Here is a 23,754-nt window from a genome sequence, read left to right as displayed (position 1 = left end):
GGGTCATTCCGAAATGTTCGCACGCAGCGGTTTGTCGCTGCGGTGCGAACCGGTCTGGAATGCGCATGCGCGGCGTCCGCACTGCCCACGCGCGGGGTCGCCGGGTTACATCGTGCCCAAGGAAGAAAGCGGTTGCAGGGCCGACCGCAAGAAGATTGACAGAAAGAAGGCGTTCCTGGGCATCACCAGACCGTTTGGAGACGTTTTCGAGGAGTGGTGAAGAAAACGCAGGCGTGTCCAGGAGAACGGAGGGCGGATGTCTGACATCAAAGCCGGCCCCAGCATCGCTGAGATCGTCGCACAGGGTAAGTATGTCCAGGGCTAGTCTTGTTTTGCTTTAAAAATTTTTTAGCTTAGCAGGGCTGCACAAGCGATCGCAGCCCTGCTAAGCTAAAATACACTCCCCCATAGGCGTGGACTAGTTGATCGCAGCAGCAGCAGCAAAAAGTTGCTGGCTGCGATCAATTCGGAATGACCACCTTAGCGATAAGTGTTGGTCTCAGAGAAGATACCCTACAACGGTGCTAATACTGGGGAAGGAGGGGGTTTTGTAAAAATTATATCTAAAGGGAAAAACCTGTGTTACAATTGCTGCATTATTGTTTGTCAGTAGAATTAACTAGTATCTGTTTAATAATGTGTACAAGTAACAATGTTGAATAGGAACATTTCTAGCTACGCATCAGCTAAAGACTTGAAATAAATTTTATTTTTTTGCAAATAACACTAAAGAAACAAATAATATAACGCCAATTTACAAAGCATTGGAGAAAATTTCCATTGGGTTCTGACCCCACAGCTATGACAGGAATAATCTTTTTCAACCCTCTTAGACCCCAGTGCTGCTGATGGCAAGACAAGACTAACACTGTTTATAGTAATACCACCCTTCACCAAACCCACCATCAGTCCCAGCACTAGACAGCCTGGTTTGTGTCCACTATAACAGGAAAACCACAAGTGCAGTATCTCCTTCCCATAGTGAACATCAGCACAGGACCGCTGCCTCTGCTGAGATACAGCATGGCCCTTCTGCTTGGATCCAGTTAGGATCCCGACAGTCTTGATCCCGGCAGTCAAAATACTGTCGCCAGAATCCAGACACTGCTTGGAATGCCAGTGCCGGTATCCTAACTGGGATCACAAACCTGGTGCCTGAATTTCAACAGCTGGGATCAACCCAACTCCTTCTGCCAGAGGCTACCAAACCCATGATAAAAAGTGCTGTGGTTCATCTCAAACCCTTTATATGTGATAGCTGGAGAAATTATCAGGATTTGGACAGAGGGGCACATTCAATGATCCTGCCTCTAGATGCTGCTGCTCTGCTGACTCAGATATTCTGTTCTACAACTTCCTGCCATTGTCTTGTATCCAGCTCAATCTCACTACAGTACTGTACCTTCATATTTTACCAAGTTCTAGCTCCGCCACCTGACTTTCCATATAAGCCAGGACCAATTACTTCTTTCCTTGCCAGACTGTGCTCATGCCCAGTAGTAATCTACTTGCTGCTGTGCCTGCTGTGTTCTGATTTCAGTCATCGGCTTTATATGTACTGTTACTGGCTAGTCCTCAACTTCACCTCTGCCTCTTAGGAAATCTCACAGTATTAATAAAAACACACTTGTCATGCTGAGATTCCTTGCTCATAATGGTAGTCTGGACATTGGGCTTAATCCATGTTTGTACGCAATGCTGATGTTTTTGCAACAGAGCGATTATCAGCAGACTGTGCATGTGCTGCAGTTGCACTACAAACGCACCAAGGTACCTATGTGATCGCTCTTGCACTGACATTTTATATGCAGAGTGATTTACAGGAATGTACTGTTTGGGGGAGGTAATGGAGAGTGGCAACAAAAATGTAGGCGCGTCATGGCTGTTTCAAGTATTGTATCTGCCTTCAGCTGCGATCATGTAAGTAGAGAAACATGGTGCTAACGTCGCCACTGCTGCGGCCAGTCTACGTAGCATACTTACCTACTCTCCTGGAATGGCTGGGAGGCTCACGAAGATCGTGTGGCACTCCCGGCCACCCGGAAAAGTGGGCAAGTCTCCCATAAGTTGATTACACCCTCCCCGCGTCATTGAAGCTCTGCCCTCCGCTTTGCAATTCCAGGTGATGTGGGCATTACATAGCAGGGGGCATGGCCGCAATGATGCAGTTGCGTCTCCACGCCCTCGGACCACCCTTGGATGCTGAGCCCCGTTCCCTGATGAGCCGCCCTGGCTGCTCCCTCCCGGAAGGAGCAGCCAAAAAGTCGGCAAGTATGTACATAGCCATAGGTTAACCCTAGCAGTTGATGTTCCTCGTTATTGCGTTGGTGCTGCGTATGAGTACGTAATTGCAGAGGACTTTCCTTGGCAGCAGCTTCATGTGCGATGATTAGCAGTTCTGTAACCTACAAACACGAATTAGGCCAATTATGCATTTAGCTGCCCAAATAAGTTTGTCAAACTTTTGCTGCAACACACAAGTTGTTTCCAAGGAGCCACTCAATTAAATTCTGTTTTACAATCTCTTTCCCCTTGGTTCAAGTCGCTCTATGTAAGCAGCACTATTTTATTCTCCCAATCATCCTTTCTTCTCTTCTAATTGCCAGCCTGGCCATGTTTGACTACAGTGCTGGTAGCAATTTTATAGACATCACAGGACATGTAGGGTCGTAGAGAGCTGCATCAGGCATGGGTACTGCCCTTCAGCAGTCAGGGGCGGACTGGCCCCATTACTGCTGGCAAACACATTGCTCCATATCCCCACGTGTAACTTGGTGGTCTTAGGGGTGCCATAAGATCCAGTGGAGAGGCAGCCATGAGGTCCTCTCTCCACTGTGTTTATTTGGCAGCGTTGGGAACATGCTTAGCAGCTGACCCAGCCCCCTGCTAGATGCCAAGGCCCTGACAAACAGTACCCGCTCCCAGGGACGTTGGTAAGTCCCCATGACTGAAAAGGTGGTGTGGCCTCATGGGAAGGGGACATGACCTCAGGGTCCCTGTTTTCATCATTCCAGGGGCACACCCAGCATTCCTGGAGATGTAATTTTTCCCAGTGTAATTTGAATAATGGAGACTACTGTGCAGCATAATATGAACTGGTATTATTTTGTGAACCTTCCCCCCCATCTCATGGAGCCACGGCCCTGTATTTTTGAGACGCGCCCACTAGCCCTATTTTACATATAATTCTCTTTCTAGCAAATACAATACAATTCATACAATTCTCTTTCTAGCACAGGGCACCAAAAAGTCTAGTTATGGCTCTGATCTCACTAGTGATGCTGCCACAAGTCATTGTTTTATTGCCTTGCTCATTTGTTTATGTACTTTGTTAGGTGCTGCGGAATCCTTGTGACACCATACAAATAAAAGATAATAATAAAAATTAAGATCTACACAAGTCATTGTAAATTTAGAATTGTATATTGATCTCATTTGTCTTCTTGGGAAGTAACTTGCTATTTCATCTTTCCATTGGAGTTTAATTTCTATGGATTTCATAGCTGATTTACCTCATTCTAAAGAGAGTACAATAATCTTGCTCAGAGCCAGCCCTACCCAATATGATGCCCTAGGCAAGATTTTGGCCGGGGCCCTCTAGCACCGCTGCTAGTTCTGCCTCTGACCTTGCACCCCTTTCCCAGCACCATCACCCCTCACCTATAGCAGTCCTCATTTTGTTGTTCCTATCCCCTATATTTTAAATAGGAACAGTGCGCACATTTGTCGCACAGTCCAAAAATGGGTGTGTTCTTACTGGGAAAGGGCATAACCACACAATAGTACCCCCAATTAAAATTACGCCACACAGTAGTGCAACTTTATTCACATTATATCATGCAATAGTGTCCCTTATTCACATTACATCACACAGTAGTACCACCTTACCTTATATACATTACTCCTCACAATAGTGCCCCTTGTTCACATTACATCACACTGAATTGCCCCTTATTCACAATACACCTAAACATATTGCTCTTTATTCACATTAGACCACACAGTAGTGCCCTTTCTATACCCACCGGCCACTGCATACAGTATAAACGGCATACTACATGCCCAGTGGTAGCAGATTTCCCTTCCAAGTCTACTGTGTCTGTGGATTTGAATGCTCAGTCATTACACCAGAGAGAGAATCTGGTAAGGGGCTTACCATGCGCAATCATTGGGCCTGCATATGTCTGAGGTACTTTATTGCATAACTGCACTTTATTTGGGGTAGACCATAGCTTGTTACATGCTAATTATGCATCTTTCATGCTCTGGCAACAAACGGTCTAAATTCATTTGGAACCATAAGTGTGGTATATACTTGCACATCTTCACGGGCCGTGAACTTCTCCCTAATTGAATTCAGCCCTATGAATAGAGGTTGTGTGATCCCTGTGTAGCAGTCACAGAAAGGGTTCATCTCTGCCTCTTGTCACTCAAATTACGTTGTTGCATTTTTTTGCAGATCTGGAGCTGGGAGTTGTAACCCACAAACCAGCTGCAAAAATTAAGCTGAGTACACACTAGACCAGTGGTTCTCAAACTGTGTGCTGTGGCACCCTCGGGTGCCTCAAGATCCCCTTGATGAAGTCCATACTGAGGATGAAACACGTTGGCACTTTGCTGTATCTAGGAATGCCACTTGTGGACAGTACAGTAAGCTTTATAATTTTGCTTTCTTGTACGTGTGCTACCTAACATTGTCTGTTATGCTGCATTTGTTATTTGTTTTAAAAAAATTAAAACTGAATTTTTTTTTATAGTGGTGAAGAAAACAATTATTTCTTGGGATCGCTACCCTAGCCATACACAGTTTGTAATGCAAAGCTTTTATACAGATATGTGGTTTTAAGACAGTATACACAATGGGGGTCATTCCGAGTTGTTCGCTCGTTATTTTTTTGTCGCAACGGAGCGAATAGTCGCTAATGCGCATGCGCAATGTCCGCAGTGCGACTGCGCCAAGTAAATTTGCTATGCAGTTAGGAATTTTACTCATGGCATTACGAGGTTTTTTCTTCGTTCTGGTGATCGTAATGTGATTGACAGGAAGTGGGTGTTTCTGGGCGGAAACAGGACGTTTTATGGCAGTGTGTGAAAAAACGCTACCGTTTCTGGGAAAAACGCGGGAGTGGCTGGAGAAACGGAGGAGTGTCTGGGCGAACGCTGGGTGTGTTTGTGACGTCAAACCAGGAACGACAAGCACTGAACTGATCGCAGATGCCGAGTAAGTCTGGAGCTACTCAGAAACTGCTAAGAAGTGTCTATTCGCAATTCTGCTAATCTTTCGTTCGCAATTTTAATATGCTAAGATTCACTCCCAGTAGGCGGCGGCTTAGCGTGTGCAAAGCTGCTAAAAGCAGCTTGCGAGCGAACAACTCGGAATGACCCCCATAGTTTGAGTTTATTTTCTCTTTTATATATACCTTGGCAATATGATGGTCATATGACCGAAGATACTGAGAAAAAAAGCTATTTTTTCCCCCAATACACATATCCACTTTAGCACTTCAAGCACTTTTTTTGCTAAGTCACTTTTTTTGCTAAGTCACTTTCCCACTAAGTCACCTTATAATTAATTTGCACTATTAGGCGCTTTTAACAAAACCTGGACCTCACTTTTTACTTATGTGTGATTTGCAAATACATTAATTGTTTTAAGCAGCCACCCAAACCAACATGGAGTGTGTTATATGAATATTTGTCTTTTGAATACATTTGGTTGATATTTAGACACCAGGTGCTATTTTTTTTAAAACCCCTCTCTGTCAAGTCAAGGGGGGTTGCGGTGGCCCCAGAGATACCGGTGTACCGGGCCCCAAGACTTCTGTTGCCAGCCCTGCCTCCCCCCTTCCAGAAATCCTGCATTTGCCCATGTATCTGACTTTGATGGATAAAGTAATAAGGCATCTTCGTCTTCTTTAAATTACCCATTTATTTTCCAAGACCGAGACTTTTATAAAACTCAGAATTACCTTTAAATACTGCTGGGTTTATCCTAAGTATTTTTTAGGTAGTTTGAAACTGTTTCAGGCTTCTGAATGTCTCATTATGGATTCATAAACCGAAAGTACACAGGTTTTGGCTCATTTCCCACCTGGAATAAATTAAGTGAGAGACTTGGGTAAGTTACGGAATACCAGACAAGACATTCAGAGAAGAAATATGTTCTTGTTTAGGCACTGTAGTCATTTCTCTCACTGTGCCACTTACTGTATTATATACAGTACAATATTTCCAAATAGAGGTTGGGCAAACAAAGAGATATTTCAGGAAAGGGAGATTATATTTAGAATGTGTTTGCCTGGAAGAGGAGAACACAAACATAGTGTAGTTTCATCTGCTATTGACATATGTCTGGTTTGCAAAAATGTAACTCCCTAATTGTACTGATGATTTATTATAATGAGCTGTGGCTCCAGTTCCCACTGCTGCGTCCAGAGTTGCATTTTTATTTCTGCAGTTTTCATTTAAAAGCTTTTCAGAAGAATAACAATGATATTGCTAGGTTAAGTTTAGGACCGTGGTTCCCAAACTTTTTCACTTTACGGCACCCTTATGGGCCCTACACACTGGGCGATGTTAGCGATTTTATCGACCAACGATATTATCGATGGTCAATTTTTTTCACCAACAATTTTTGCCTACACACTGGATGATATCGATGGGCAATTTGGACGATATGAGAGTACATACATTTATATTGTCCAAATTGACTTGCATGTATAAATGAGGTTAGATCAACGATGAAGGATCGCGGGGCAGCGCATCGTTCATTGTTGATGCATACACACTGACCGATATGAACGATTTATCATTCATTTTTGAACAATATCGTTCGTATCGATCATCGTTATCGCCAAGTGTTTAGGGGCCATTAGTGTCTCATATGATTTTTTGCTGCACCCCTAGCGCAATAGCAAATAGCTAGCATACACCAGTAATTAGGCTGCAGTAGCTGGATTATTGTGCCGTTATTGCTTTTCCTTCTTTGCCTCTTATTGAGGCAAGGAATTAAGCAATAATGCAGAGATGATAGAGAATCCCGCCCCCCAGGCGATCCATGGCAGAGCCACAGCGCATCAGCCTACCACTGTGTCTTCCCTCCTGGCTGGCCCCACTACGCATGTATGAGATTTTTCCAAAATCATTGCAAGATCTCATGCGCAGCCCGGACCTCCTCAGAAGTCTGTACGCATACCTGCAAGCAATGAGAAGAAAATATATTCCAGAAAAGTGCACTTTTCATTCTTAAATAACATCTCAATATTTTACTGTGGCCATTGCTAAATCGTTAGATGTTAGGGGATAATGTAGAGAAAAGTTATTGTTCTCTACGTGATCTGCTTTAATAAAAACTGATGTTTGTGTGGGGTAAATTTATTTACTAACGCTTCTAAAAATGAAAAGTGGTGATATTGCCCATAGTAACCCATCAGATTCGGTCTATCATTTTCTAGGGTGCAATAGAGAAATGATAGACAGAAGCTGTTTGGTTGCTATGGGCAACAAATCCCCTTTTTTCATTTTTAGAAGCTTTAGTAACTATACCCCCAGGTGTCAAATAGCACTGGTTACATAGTGCATTTGGCACTTACCACCTTTCTTACATCTCACCCACTATTACGGACCATATATAGCACTGGTGTGGTAAATATAATCGACTTGAAAAAGGTTGGCAGTGTCTAGGTCGACCCCAAAAGGTCAACAGGCACAATGTTGACCCCTGACAGAGGTCTTTTTTGGGGGGGTTTCACATATTTTTCAACATTTGCTTGATTTACTTTTTTAAAATATTTAATCAATCAGAAGCAGCTAGCAATCAGCATCATTGCATCTTGTTGCAGCAGCCCTCCATCAACCACAAGATATATGTCTCTTGACAAGTATATATTCATCTATGTCCACATCTAACTTTATTAGGCCTACTCTTATCTGCCCCTTTACTACCACCTTCTGCCTCACCAATCATAAGGAGTTGTTATGCATATTTGGCACTGGTTGCCCACACCGCACACCCTGCACCCATTAATTTAACTATTTACCCTCCAGAGTTCCACGGTGCAACAACAGCGCTGCTGAAATCACTGGGAAAATGGCATGTCGCCATTTTCATGTTGATTTGCGCATGCGCTGTAGGCTCTGGGACAGCGCTAGGGTACCCTAGGGACCCTAGTGCCCATAGCAGTACAGCGCTGCCGGCTAGAGAGGAGGGGGCCCAGACAGAGCCTGCACATGGGCCTCCTCCTCTCTAGAAAGTAGAAACGCCCCTTATATTTGGTGCTTACTGTATTTATGCTATGCATACAGTATTTCACCCAAATTAAACAGACATCCTTATAACTGTACATGAGGCTCTGAAAAGCAGAGTAGGGACCTATTCTGACCATGTGTGGGGCTGTAATGTGCTTTCATCTGCCCCCACAGATGCTCAGAAGAGCACAGCTGGTGTATCGGGGGGCGGGGCGGGGGCAGACCTGCATAGCCAGACCTTTATCCAAAGTTTGGTATTGGACCTGGTGATGTCATGTTCCACCCTGATCCATGCCAGCTACTGTATATTTATTCCTACTCTATTTTTTGTGACTGCTTTTGCTTATATAAATGTACTTATGCTGTGCTCTATTTGTCCATTTTTTTTACTTACTTTAATATAACTTGAAAGAACCTACACATTTCTTTAACAATGTATAGTTTAATCTATAAACAAGTAAAACATTTGTGTATTATAAGTGACTTTTATTTGCACTGTGTAGACGGGATACGGCCGTTGGGTCGACACAACTTAGGTCGACCACTGAAGGTCGACAAGTGCATTAGGTCAACATGTACTAGGTCGACAGGTCAAAAGGTCAACATGAGTTTTTCACTTCAAAAAAATTTTTGGGACTTTTTCATACTTTACGATCCACGTGGACTACAATTGGGAATGGTAATCTTGCCTTCGCCATGCGAGGGGACACGGTGCACTAATTGGGGTTCCCTGTCACTTTACGAAGAAAACTACACCAAAAAAAATGCCAAAAACTAATGTCGACAGTTTCACCTGTCGACCTAGTACATGTCGACCTAGTGCCCATGTTGACCTTCAGTGGCCGATCTAATGACTGTCGACCCAACGACCCATACCCATATAGACATACTGTAAGGTCATTTTAAAAGAGGGATGAACGCAGTGTATTCTTGGGTTTATAGACTAACTGAATATAGCTTTTTCAGAAAACTATAATTAGAGATGATTAGTGATTGGAGAGGTAGAGTGCCCCTCCCATGAAATCAGGAAATCAGCCAGTGCTCAGAGCCTTCGTTATTTCAGAAAACCACAATGCATTAACAGTAACACTACTGTTCCTGATTCGTCTTTTGATTCATAAAAGAGTTTTCAGTATTTGGCAGGAAAATGAATCATTTACTGTAGCTTCATTCTGGACATCATTTTTCTTGGCAGTGCTGAAAGGCCTCATTTTCTCCAAAGCAGAAGAGACTCTGGACGTCTCCTCAGACATTGACACAGCCTTGCTGCAGCTAAAAAATAAGTTGATAAGAAAGAAAAATTGAATTAAGTAGACATCACAGGTTTTAGATTCCGGTAAATAGTACTTAGAAAATAGATTTGTTACCTTGGGCCTTATGTAATAGCCTACGAGATGCAGATGTCTGTGCAATTCTAGCAAGTTTGCCTGTATTTTTAAAGCAGCAATAATTTAAAAGGCAAAACCAGGATTATTTTTCCTTTCAAATTTTTGCAGCTTTAAAAAATACAGGCTAATTTGCTGGAATAGCACATGTGCCTGCATTTTGCAGGCTATTAGAAAAGGCCCCAACTCTTAAGCCCCGTACACAAGGGGAGAGATGTGTGCTGAGCGAAGGGAGCAGCGGGGAAGGGGCAGGGCCGGCGCCACCATTAGGCAGCTTTAGGCAGCTGCCTATGGGCGGCATCACCTGAAAGGCGGCGCTGGGTGCAGCAAAAAAAAAAAAAATTGGGATATCAGGCAACCGCTACCCACTGACTCAGTGTCAGGTAAGCTATCCCTCTCCCTCTTGCGCCGGAGACAACAAAGCTGCTCGAGGGGAGCGGGGCAGGGGGGGGTTCGGCGGTACCTTAACCCGACGTGGAGCGGGCTTCGGCCTTCCCCACCTCCGCCCGCCCCCGTCCGCCTCCCTCCGCCTGTCCTCACCTCAAGTTGCAACTCATCCTCAATCATGCTGCCGAGAAGTGAGTAGCAGTGCAGGGCGGGACGGCCAATCGCTTCCTGGCAGCGTCCAGTGTCTGCTCTCCCTGGCCTGCACCTGTGTCCTCCGTGCAGCCGGGATTGAGCCATACCCTATTAAACCGTGACCGCCGTGTGGGACGTATAGTTTAGGCTAGGTGTAGGCTGTGGGGGGAGGGTTAGGCTGCAGGAAGGGGGTGGTTAGGGTTAGGAGTAAGCTGGGGGGGGGGAGGGGGGACAATTAGAGTCAGGCTGCTGGAAAGGTGTATTAGGGTTTGGGGGTGGGGGGGGGGGGTAGGTAAGGGATCAGGGTTAGTTTACTTAATTAGTAAGTGTCAGGATTTTAATCTCTGGGATGCCGCTGACGGTATTTTGGCATCCTAAGTGCCAATATATATGTATTCCATATTTTATATATATATAATATATATTTTACAATCAGCCCAGCACTCCGTTTTAGATGTTGATTGGCCCCGGTGCCCTCAGTGAGGAAGATAGTATATTGAATTGATACTGCGGCACTCGGAGTCGTTTAAAACGAGCAAAGTGTAGTCAAAAAAATGTACATAACATAGTCCAACATTTCGGGGTGCCTAACCCCTTTGTCAAGGTGTGAAAAAGGGGTTAGACACCCCAAAACGTTGGACTATGTGATGTACATTTTTTTTTACTACACTTTGCTCTTTTTAAACGACTCCGACTGCCGCAGTATCAATTCTGTTCTATCTATCTATCTATCTATCTATCTATCTATCTATCTATCTATCTATCTATCTATATATATTACAGTGCCTGAAGTGGGCCGGTATACTATGGTTTGGTATACCGGCACTTCTTCGAACACTGTCCCACGCCGCAGCAAGCTGACCGCGGCGCTACTATTTCAAATCTGCCGCAGACCGGCAGCCAATCAGTAGCATCAGCTCCTGATTGGCTGCCGGTCCGCGGCAGATTTGAAATAGTACAGTGCCCGGCACCCGTCCCTGAGCCCTGACAAGTGCGGCTGCAAGGTTCGGCTGCCGCATGCAGCATGATTACGCCAAGGCTCCGGCTCCTGCCCCCCTGACAGCTCTGCTGCCCGGCTTTCTCTTTCTTTGACAACAACTCCGGTGGCCGGCTCCCGCTCCACAGCACAGCTGCCTGGCTTCCGTATGCTGATACCCCCGGCTACCCGGCAACTGGTGAGCAGAGGGTAACTGATGGAGGAGAGTGTCAGGGTAGGGACAGTGTATGTGTGTAAATGTGGCTGTGTGTGTAAATATATTATATATGCGTGTGTGTATACTGTATGTGGCTGTGAGTATGTAGATATGTGTGTGGCATAATGTGAATTTCGGCTCATTCCATGTGGCATAATGTGAATTTCGGCTCATACTGTGTGCTCTAATGTGAATTTCGGCTCATACTGTGTGCTCTAATGTGATTTTCGGCTCATACTGTGTGCTCTAATGTGAATTTTGGCTCATACCGTGTGTTCTAATGTGAATTTCGGCTTATACCATGTGCTATAATGTGATTTTCAGCTCATGCTGTGTGGTATAATGTGAATTTTGGCTCATACCATGCGCTATAGTGTGAATATCGGCTCATTCTATGTGCTATAATGTGAATTTCGCCTCATACCGTGTGCTATAATGTGAATTTCGCCTCATACCGTGTGCTATAATGTGATTTTCGGCTCATACCGTGTGCTATAATGTGATTTTCGGCTCATACCGTGTGCTATAATGTGATTTTCGGCTCATACAGTGTGCTATAATGTGATTTTCGGCTCATACCGTGTGCTATAATGTGATTTTCGGCTCATACCGTGTGCTATAATGTGATTTTCGGCTCATACCGTGTGCTATAATGTGATTTTCGGCTCATACCGTGTGCTATAATGTGATTTTCGACTCATACCGTGTGCTATAATGTGATTTTCGGCTCATACCGTGTGCTATAATGTGATTTTCGGCTCATACCGTGTGCTATAATGTGATTTTCGGCTCATACCGTGTGCTATAATGTGATTTTCGGCTCATACCGTGTGCTATAATGTGATTTTCGGCTCATACCATGTGCTATAATGTGATTTTCGGCTCATACCGTGTGGTATAATGTGATTTTCGGCTCATACTGTGTGGTATAATGTGATTTTTGGCTCAAAGTGTGTGGTATAATGTGAAAGGGGCACCAGTACTAGACAGTATAAGGGGTCCCACTATTGTGGTGCAAAATGTGTATAAGGGGTGGTAAACTACACTGAAGGCCTGCACACACACACGTTTTAAATGTATCCATGCTTGGCCACAGGTGACTTGATTAGCACCTTAGTCAATTTGATTTAACCATCTGTGCTGTGCCATGGATATACCTAAAACCTGGACTGTTGGGGTGCCTTGAGCACCACGTTTGGGATCCTCTGCCTTAACACAAATCGCTAAAACAACCCTAATATCCTATCCCTAAATTTTACCTGAGGGCTCTGTATTTTGGCAGGGGGGGGGGGGGTGCTGACTATTTGCCTAGGGTGCTGATAAACCTTGCACCGGCCCTGCATGCATGCAGGCCCGGTGCTGCATGCATGCAGGCCCGGTGCTACCCGCTTAGCAAAGGCATGCAAAGCAGGTAGGCGCCAGGCAGGAGAGGCGCTCCCTGCTTTGCATCCCTGCTGCGCCAGTGCGCCACCTGTCTCCCCTGCTGCTGCCGGCTGCTGTGCCCGTCACACTGACAGGCAGCAGCGCTGGTAGCTTGCATACCCTCCAACTGTACCCTTTCCTACGTTGTACCAATTTTTATGTGTAAAATGTTGGCGGGTATGAGCTTGGAGCCTCCTCCTCCCCCATCCCCTGTGACAGCAGCTGTGTTCGGGCAAAAGGGGGCGGGCTACATGGCACTGAGGGGGTGGAGATTTGCTGGCCCTAAGGGGGTGGAGCTACACGGGGACAGGCTGCTACAGATCCTGCTGCTTGCCAGCTATACAGAAAGACAGACAGCAAGATCAGTAAATGTATGGAAAAGAGTTGAGTGAGAGAAAGTGTGTGTGTGTGTGTGTGTGTGTGTGTGTGTGTGTGTGTGTGTGTGTGCGCGTGTGTGTGTGTGTGCGAATGTTTTTAGGTTGGGGGGGTATAATCTGAGTTCGGTCCCCCTAGCTTCCCAACACACTGTGAGAGTGTGTGAGATCAGGCCCGGCTCAGTGCACAGGATCTCATTGATAGTGCAGATACATTGAAGTCTCGCTGTCCCCCCCTCACACACATTTCTATTACGTCCTTGAGGATGTTGGGGACACCAAAAGGACCATGGGATATAGACGGATCCGCAGGAGACATGGGCACTTTAAGACTTTCAAAGGGGGCGTGACCTGGCTCCTCCCTCTATATCTCTCCCCAGACCCAGTTTAGAAAATGTGCCCTGCGAGATGGAGGCACTCGGGGGAGCTCTTAGAGTTTCTCTGAAAAGACTTAATGTTAGGTTTTTTATTTTGGGGAGATCTGCTGGCTACAGACTCCCTGCTTCGTGGGAAAGAGGGGAGAGCAGTCTAGACCCACTTCTAATGAGTTTCAGGGCTCTGCTGCTGCTGACAGGATGCCTTCATCTCCTGAGGGGAGATGAACGCCGGGCTCTCCTGGATGCTCGCTCCCACAGCTTGCCGTCCCCCCTCTTCAAGCCAGAAGTCAGAAGACAGGTGAGTATGTGAGGAAAAGACATCTTCTCTTCAACAAAGACGGCATATAAAGGTACCGCGCAACGTGATTTGCTCAGTGCGCGCCAGGCTCCCGGACTGTACACACCGCTGGGTGCAGGGCGCTGGGGGGGGCGCCCTGGGGAGCTAAAAATACCTCATAAATAAGGCTGGCATATCTGTACAGTGCCCTGGCACTGCCTGCAAACCCCTGCCAGGATAAACATGTAAAAATAAGCGGGAAGTAGCGCGCCATGTTGGGGGCGGGGCTTCTTCCTCCAGGCTCACTCGGCACCATTTCCTCCTCCAAGCAGCAGCGCTGGTCCTTCCTCACAGCAGCAAGTACCAGGGGCTATAAAAGAGGGGGGCAGATTATTTACATACATATTATAGCGCTGCAGCTCTGTGACACTTGAGGGTGTTTTTCAGACCTGCACTTTGGCGCTGGGGTGTGAGCTGGCTCCTTTCCTTTTGTTCCCTCACAGGCTTTCTTTTGGGTGCTGTTAGGGAGACAACATGTCTGAGGCAGAATTTTCCTCTCAGGGGGATAATTTATTGGGGACACCAAATGTTTTGGGGGTCCTGTACTGCTAATTGGTTAACTGCTTTAAATGCTTTAAAGAAACGAGGGTCCTTATTTACAAAGGAAAGAGACGCTCGGTTTCTTTTCCTCCTTGTTTTGAACTAAATTACCTTTTTGATGGCATTTGGAATACACCTGATTAGAAATTTGTCATTCCTAATAGGATCAAGGTGGCATACCCCTTTCCCGCAGCGGATAGGGATAAGTGGGAAATACCACTCACAGTAGACAAAGCCCTAGCACGCTTGTCTAAACAGGTAGCGCTCCCTGCGGCTCAGTCGACGACTCTTAAGGAGCCGGCTGATCGTAAGCAGGAGGCTACTTTAAAAGCTATTTTTACTACCACGGGGACGCAGCTTAGACCGCTTATTGCGTCAGCGTGGGTTAGTAGCGCCATTGAAAAATGGGCTTAAAGTTTATCTGCGGATTTAGATTCTCCGGATAGGGATAGCATCCTAGTGACGCTTGGTTATATCAGGGACGCGGCTGCGTACTTGAAAGAGGCTGCAAGAGATGCTGGCCTCCTGGGGGCTAAGGCTAATGCTATGTCAATTGCGGCTAGGCGTGCGCTATGGACTCATCAATGAAATGCTGACGCTGATTCCAAGAAAAATATGGAGTCCCTTCCCTTTAAGGGTGGGGAACTGTTTAATGATTTTGTATCAGCGGCCACAGCGGGTAAATCTACTTATTTACCTAATGCTCCTGCGCAACAGAAGAAACCGCACTATCAAATGCAGTCCTTTCGGCCCAATAAATATAGAAAAGGCAGAGTTAACTTCTTCTTCGCTACCAGAGGTAGAGGAAGGGGCAAGAGAACTTCTGCCTCCTCGAGTTCACAAGAGCAGAAGTCCTCCCTGGCTTCCGCCAAATCCACCGCATGACGCCGGGTCTCCCTTACAGGAGACCGCACCGGTGGGGGCACGTCTAAGGCTTTTCAGTCAGGTTTGGGTTCGCTCGGACCAGGACCCTTGGGTGTTACAAATTGTGACCCAAGGGTACAAACTGAAATTCCAAGACGTTCCCCCTCGCCGTTTTTTCAAATCACCCTTACCAGTTTCGCTTCCAGACAGAGTTCTAGTCTGTGGAGCAATACAAAAATTATGTCAAAATCAGGTTGTGACCCCGGTCCCCCGGGCACAACAAGGGGAAGGGTTTTAGTCAAGCCTATTTGTAGTGCCGAAGCCGGATGGCTCGGTACGACCAATCCTCAACCTAAAATCTCAAAAAATTTTCCTGAAGAAATTCAAATTCAAGATGGAGTCTCTCCGAGCGGTGATCTCCAGCCTGGAGGAGGGGGAATTCATGGTGTCTTTGGACATAAAGGATGCCAACCTTCATGTTCCCATTTATCCCCCTCATCAGAGTTATCTCCGGTTTGCAATCCAGGATACTCATTACCAATTTTAGACGTTGCCGTTTGGCCTGGCCACGGCTCCGAGGATTTTCACAAAAGTCATGGTAGAAATGATGGTTCTCCTCAGAAAAGAGGAGTTACAATTATCCCGTACTTGGACGATCTCCTGATAAAGGCGAGGTCCAAGGAAAAACTGGTACAGGACATTGCACTGTCTGTCGCTTCTACAACAGCACGGCTGGCTCTTGAACCTGCCGAAATCACACTTAATTCCAACAACCCGGTTGGCATTTTTGGGTATGATTCTGGACACGGTCCAGCTGAGAGTTTTCCTCCCTCCGGAGAAAGCACTGGAAATTCAGAGTTTGGTAAAACTCATTCTGAAACCACCAACTGTCTCCATTCATCAATGCATTCGATTGCTGGGGAAGATGGTGGCGGCATTCGAGGCCCTCCAATTCGGGAGGTTCCATGCCAGAGTGTTTCAGTTGGACCTGTTGGACAAATGGTCCGGATCCCACCTTCATATGCACCGGAGGATAGTTCTATCCCCCACCACCAGAATCTCACTCCTGTGGTGGCTACACAGCTCTCACCTCTTAGAAGAACGCAGATTCGGGATCCAAGACTGGATCCTAGTGACCACAGATGCAAGTCTCCGGGGTTGGGGAGCAGTCACACAAGGGGTGACCTTCCAAGGAAGATGGTCAAGTCAGGAAACTCTTCTTCACATAAACGTGCTGGAGTTGAGGGCCATTTACAACGGCCTTCTACAAGCGGAGCATCTTCTTCAAAACCGGCCTGTCCTGATCCAATCGGAGAATGTGACAGCAGTAGCGTACATAAACCGCCAAGGCGGCACAAAGAGCAGAACAGCAATGGCAGAAGCCACAAGGATTCTTCGCTGGGCAGAGACTCGGGTAAGCGCTCTGTCTGCAATTTTCCTTCCGGGAGTGGACAACTGGGAAGCAGACTTCCTCAGCAGACACGATCTACATCCAGGAGAGTGGAGCCTCCATCAGGAGGTCTTTTCCCTACTAACAAATCTATGGGGGGTTCCCCACATAGACATGATGGTGTCCCGCCACAACAAAAAATTACTAAAGTATTGTTCCCGGTCCAGGGACCGTCAGGCGGCGGCAGTGGATGCACTGACGTCACCTTGGGTGTATCCGTCGGTGTACGTTTTCCCTCCGTTTCCTCTCATTCCAAAGGTTCTGAGAATCCTAAGAAAATCACAGATTCCAGCGCTCCTTTTAGTTCCAGACTGGCCAAGGAGAATTTGGTATCCGGATCTTCAGGAGTTGTTAGTCGAAGATCCATGGCCTCTTCCTCTTCGCGAGGATCTGCTGCGGCAGGGGCCGTTTGTCTATCAAGACTTACAGCGGCTACGTTTAACGGCATGGCGGTTGAACGCCAGATTTTAGGCCGTAAGGGTATTCCCGATGAAGTCATCCCCACTCTTATCCTTGCTAAGAAGGGTGTGACGTCGAAACACTATCACCGTATTTGGAGGAAATATATTTCCTGGGGCGAGTCCAAGAAAGCTCCAGTGGAGAAGTTTGACCTTGGACGTTTTCTCCATTTTCTACAAAATGGAGTGGATGCGGGCCTTAAATTAGGCTCCATAAAAGTGCAGATTTCTGCTTTGTCAATTTTCCTTTAGAAACAATTGGCCTCACTTCCTGAGGTGCAGACCTTTGTAAAAGGGGTCCTGCACATCCAACCTCCTTTTGTGCCACCTGTGGCACCTTGGGATCTTAATGTGGTTTTGACATTCCTAAAATCACATTGGTTTGAACCTTTAAGTAAAGTGGAGTTGAAATTCCTCTCTTGGAAGGTTGTCATTTTGTTAGCATTGGCATCCACAAGGCGGGTGTCTGAATTGGCGGCCATGTCTCACAAGAGCCCTTATTTGATCTTCCATGAAGATAGGGCAGAATTGAGAACTCAGCAACAATTTCTGCCAAAGGTGGTTTCCTCTTTTCATATTAACCAACCTATTGTGGTGCCAGTGGCTACTGGCACTTTGACTGAGGAAAAGTCTCTGGATGTCGTCAGAGCTTTGAAAATTTACGTTGCCAGAACGGCTCCACTTAGAAAAACAGAGTCTCTGTTTGTGCTATATGCTCCCAATAAACTTGGATATGTCACACGATTCAGCAGGCTCATTCCACGGCAAGTTTGCCGTTACCTAAATCGGTAAAAGTCCATTCCACTAGGAAGGTGGGCTCGTCCTGGGCGGCTGCCCGGGGTGTCTCGGCATTACAACTTTGCCGAGCTGCTACTTGGTCGGGGTCAAACACGTTTGCTAAGTTTTACAAGTTTGATACCTTGGACGATGAAGACCGAAAGTTTGGTTAATCGGTGCTGCAGAGTCATCCGCACTCTCCCGCCCGTTATAGAGCTTTGGTATAATCCCATGGTTCTTTTGGTGTCCCCAACATCCACAAGGACGTAATAGAAAACAGGATTTTTATACCTACCGGTAAATCCTTTTCTATAAGTCCGTAGAGGATGTTGGGCGCCCGTCCCAGTGCGTACTGTATCTGCAGTTTAGTTCTGGTTACACACAGGTTGTGTTATGGTTTCTTCAGCTTGTTGCTGAATTTTGTTCATGTCCGTTGGCATGTGTTCAGTTGAATGCCATGTTATTCGGCATGTTTATGGCGTGAGCTGGTATGATGCTCACCTTGTTGTTAATTCCTTTCCTCAAAATGTCCATCTCTCCGGGCACAGTTCCAAACTGAGTCTGGGGAGGGATATAGAGGGAGGAGCCAGGTCACGCCTCCTTTGAAAGTCTTAAAGTGCCCATGTCTCCTGCGAATCCGTGTATATCACATGGTTCTTTTGGTGTCCCCAACATCCTCTACGGACTTATAGAAAAGGATTTACCGGTAGGTATTAAAATCCTGTTATTTGTCACTGTGTAACACCCCCCCCCGTGTTGTTCTATCACTATTTCCCCCCCTCCCATTCTGTCACCGTGCCACCCCCCGTGTTCTGTCACTGTGTCACCCCCCTGTGTTCTGTCACTGTGTCAACCCCCCGTGTTTTGTCACTGTGTCATCAACCCGCACCGTGTTCTGTCACTGTGTCACCACCCCGTGTTCTGTCACTGTGTCACCATTTCCGCCCGTGTTCTGTCACTGTGTCACCCCCCCACCTGTGTTCTGTCACTGTGTCACCCCCCCACCCGTATTCTGTCACTATGTTGCACATGCCCCCCATGTTCTGTCACTGTGTTACCCCCTCATCATCTGTCACACCTCCTCTGTGTTCTGTACCAGTCACTGTGTCACCCAGTTATTGTGTAAACCCCACACCAATGTTCTCTCCCAGCCACTGTGCCCCCCTCCCCTGCAAAACCCTGCACTGTACCAAACTAGCACTGTGCCATTGGTCCCTGACGCACAGCGCATATTCACTTTGGGCGCAGAACCGCTGGCAGCAGCCTCAATGCTATGGAGGTGATTCAGCATAAATCGCAATGTTGTTGAAATCATTGTTGAGTGATTTCAGTACCTGTGTGCATGCACACGAGCAGGTGCGTGCATATGCAAGGTTTTAAACTACGTCCCCACGCATGTCAGTGTAAAGGGTTGTAGTTGTGCAATTTTTCGTACAACTACAACCCATGCTGAATTAGGCCCTATGTGTGTCCGTCTGCCGCATGGTACTGTAGCTGCAGCGCCCAGCTACTTGTGACATAGGTAGTCAGGCAGTGCTGCAGATTCCCATCCTTCATTACAGTCTGCCCCTCCTGGCTGGTGCTTCGGAGCAAACCGTAAGTATAATTACAGACAGACACACACACACACACACACACACACACACACACACACACACACACACACACACACACACACACACACACACACACACGTAAAGGGGGCTTTACCTGGATGTGTGACATGGGCCCTACCTGCTGTAATATGTAAAGAGGACTCTACCTGGAGCAATGTGTAAAAGGGACTCCACCTGGAGTAATGTGTAAAAGAGGTCTCTACCTTGCGTAATGTGTAAAAGAGGTCTCGACCTGGAGTAATGCGTAATGTGTAAAAGAGGTCTCTACCTGGAGTAATGTGTAAAAGAGGTCTCTACCTGGAGTAATGTGTAAAAGAGGTCTCAACCTGGAGTAATGTGTAAAAGAGGCCTCTACCTGGAGTAATGTGTAATGTGTAAAAGGGACTATACCTGGAGTAATGTATATAAGTGGTACTACAGTGTGGTGTAAATGAATAATGGAGACTACTGTGCGGTGGAATATGAATTGGTATTATATTGTGACCATGCCCCTTCCCCATGAAGCCATGTCCCTATATTTTTGCCGCACACATTTGCTGCACACTGTCCCTGTTTTAAATATGGGAGTGGGGGGGAGATTTACACACCAATTCTCTTTCTGGCACAGGGTGCCAAAATGTCTAACTCTGATCCTGCAGCCTGTTGAATGCAGCTTTTCCATAAATCTGCTCTGCTTACATGATCCGGTAGACCAGCAGCAGCTGCAGACACTTCTGTTTCTGTGGTGTGTTAAGGTCTCCTACTGCCAGTCTCCTGCTGGTCATTGATGATCAGTGCGGGTACAGATGCCTCACCCTTTCCCTCTCCACGCCGCTTGGGTCAACCTTCCTCTCAGACACTGGCACCGCATGGAAGCGATGCCTGGCACGCTCTGTCCCTTCAGCACACGCTGTTCCTTTGTGAAATATGGGAGGACGCAAATTTATAGTTTGCAGGGGGGGGCTGAACACCCTAGCACTAGCCCTGCCTGCATGCAGGCCAAACTAGCACCGGCGATAGCGATGTGCGGGGCTGCGCATCGCTATCGCTGTGGGGCATACACAGAGAGATCCGTGCTTAACATCAAAGCAATCTAGTCAGATTAGATCTGTTTTAGATTATTTAAGCACGGATCTCTCCGTGTGTACCCCCCTTAAGTTGTATGTGCTGACAGGAGGGATCTCCCCCATCTAAATAGGGAGATTTGGGAAAGAGATGAGAGAAACTGACAAGAGGGAAGAGGGGGACTGGGACAGAGATGAGAGAAACTGACATTAAGAAAAGGGAACAGAGATGACAGAAAGGGAGATGGGAGGGGGACATACTGATACTGTAGATGACAGAGATGAGAAGATCGAAGCATATTTGGGTGACTTTTTATTTCTCCTTTTTCGAGAGAAGCCAGGGATTTGTCTTTGGGATTATGGGATTATATCATGACGTGAATTGCATCATATTGGCCCGCCCCTCTTTATGGACCTGCAATTTCCGGTATTACCTCCCCGTCCTTCCCACTTCACTGGGAAATGGGCGGGATGCTGGAAATTCACACTCCTCTCTGGGGGACTACCTGAAAAATTGCAAGACTCCTGTACCTTCTGGGAAAGTAGGGAAGCATGAGATAGGGCGAGAGGATGACAAAGTTCTGTGGCACTGTACAAAGCTATTATAAATTGCTGAAATTTTACTAATTCTTTATGCCTCTTTCTAATATACAGTATATTAATATTGCAGTTTAAGATGATGTTGATGAAAACTACAGAAGTAATGGCCAGAATATGCACATCAAAATAATGTTTATTAGCTGCCTTACTTTTAATCTTTTTTAATTGCTTTCTGTTTTTATGACTGCTGCTGCAAAGAGAAATACATGGGTTGGTTCAGAAGTTATGAGTGCCGAAAGTGGGGTGCAGTAGATAAAATGAGGCGGGGTAGATAAAGTGCTTGGGTATAACCACTCCCAACAAAATGGCACAGCAATGCCCCTGCCACACTCGCGGCGCTGCGGCTGCCACGCTTACCGCTCCGGGTGCGCTGGGTCTCCCGCGGTCGTCGCCCCCGGTGGGCTCCGGGTCGGCGCGTCTTGCTGGCTCTGCCTCCAGCGGGTTCCCAGGGTATGGGCGCCGCCATTGCGCCCGGCATCCACGAGAGCGTGGTGAGCGGGTGACGTCATCGGCCCCTTCCGCCAATCGGGAGAGGGCGGGAAGTTCAAAGGCAGACGCCGTACAGAGCCCTGGTGCCTGAGTATCGTCTTTCCAATGATCACCAGTGCTAGCAGCGTTCAGCGTGTTCACAAGCTGAACGTCTCCTGTGTTCCAGCGTTGCAGAGTATCTTTCAGTGGGACATTTCCTGTGCTACCAGCGTTACAGAGTATCTCTCAGTGGGACATTCCCTGTGCTACCAGCGTTACAGTGTATCACTCAGTGGAACCTTCCCCGTGCTACCAGCGTTACAGTTTATCACTCAATGGAACCTTCCCTGTGCTTCCCTACTTTCCCAGAAGGTACAGGAGTCTTGCAATTTTTCAGGTATTCCCCCAGAGAGGAGTGTGAATTTCCAGCATCCCGCCCATTTCCCAGTGAAGTGGGAAGGACGGGGAGGTAATACCGGAAATTGCAGGTCCATAAAGAGGGGCGGGCCAACATCGCTCACAAGTTCTTCATTCTCCTGTGTACTTCAGCATCGCCCCCAAGCCTTGGCCACAACTAATTCTTTAGCATTACACGTTGGTTACAACGGCTAAGTTCTGCATGAGGAAAACCTACATCCGGCCATCCCTGCTCCGGCCCAGCTGTGGTTCCTCTTCCCTATCATCGGAAGAACCCCCGAGTTCTCAACACTCCCAACCCAGGTCAGTGACAGCCCCACTGTACCCTACACTGTCCATACTTTCTGCAAAAAAGTTCCCGATTAGGAATAACACCCATTTGACCATAACTCCATCACTAGCATCGCGGTCCACCAGAGGAAATTTCATGCCAGATTAATTTTTTGTATGCCTTTGGCTGTAGTACCCTTTTACACAATGCAGATAATTTGTGGTTAGACATTGCAGCGCTGACATTGCTTTTCATTAATTTTTATACTTTTGCATCACTTCTACCAAGTATGACGCAACTGGATATAGCTTTGGTTTAGTGCTGTTGGATTGTATTAGTACATGCACCTGAATTGCATGTGTAACCCCAAATGTGTAACATCAAAGGTGCTGTGCAGCTGTTGTTTGTTATCTTGTAAAAACCAAAAATCTGGAAGGAGTGTGAAACAGTCCGTGACAAATTGAATTTATGATTTTTAATATTAACATCAAGAACTTCTCAATTTAAGAGACAATTCTTATAAGTAGTGCAGTTTCTTGGATCAGTCAATGGGGGTCATTCCGAGTTGATCGCACGTAGAAACGTTTTGCTACTCGTGCGATCAACCTGACGGCGCCTATGGGGGAGTGTATTTTAGCATAGCAGGGCTGTGAATGCTTGTGCAGTCCTGCGATGCTAAAAAAGTTTCTAGCAAAACAAGACCAGCCCTTACCATTTGCGACGGATCCAGCGATGCAGGTCCCGGATTTGAAGTCAGACATCCGCCCTCAAAACGCCTGGACATGCCTGCTTTCACTGGACCACTCCCGGAAAACGGTTAGTTGACGCCCCAACATGCCTTCCTCCTGTAAATCTTCTTGCGGTCGCCGCTGCGACCGCTTTCCTCATTCCCGGCGTCGTTGCCCGGCAATAGCCGTCACTGGGCAATGAAGCGTGTGCGCAATGCGCACACCGCGCATGCGCAGTTCCGACCCGATTGCACTGCTGCGAAGAAGTGCAGCAATCAATCGAGTCAGAATGACCCCCAATGTGCTGAGATATTTTAGCAGCCACATTAAAGTTACAATGTTGTGCTTATTAATACCCATTTTCCACTGATATAAAAATCCCGGGTTGTTGCACATGAATGCGCAAAACCCAGGATATTGGTCAGTGAAAAAGGAGACTACCTGGGACTTTTAATCCCAGTTCCCCAACCCTGCTCCCGGCCAGGGTCACGGATCTGAGACCCGGCAATTTACCGAGTCGCAGTGGGGGCTTACAGTATGTTGCGTTGGATGTACTTGCTTTCTGAAGTTAGGCAGGAAAAGATGCACAATGAAAAGTCTAGCATATG

At 46.8% G+C, this 23,754-nt stretch overlaps 1 long non-coding RNA gene across 1 annotated transcript in view; it reads right to left on the bottom strand.

Annotated features, from left to right (window-relative positions):
* Positions 1-8,669: 8,669 nt before the first annotated feature.
* LOC135050647 (uncharacterized) overlaps positions 8,670-23,754 on the bottom strand; it is a 50,146-nt gene continuing 35,061 nt past the window's right edge. The window contains exon 2 of the long non-coding RNA XR_010241717.1: positions 8,670-9,519. This is a non-coding gene — a long non-coding RNA (uncharacterized LOC135050647). The remainder of the gene's footprint in view (positions 9,520-23,754) is intronic.

Source organism: Pseudophryne corroboree, chromosome 2, assembly GCF_028390025.1.
Source record: "Pseudophryne corroboree isolate aPseCor3 chromosome 2, aPseCor3.hap2, whole genome shotgun sequence".
Classification (NCBI taxonomy): Eukaryota; Metazoa; Chordata; class Amphibia; order Anura; family Myobatrachidae; genus Pseudophryne; species Pseudophryne corroboree.
The sequence above is the reverse complement of the archived record's forward strand: the minus strand, read 5'-3'. Positions and strand labels throughout refer to the sequence as shown.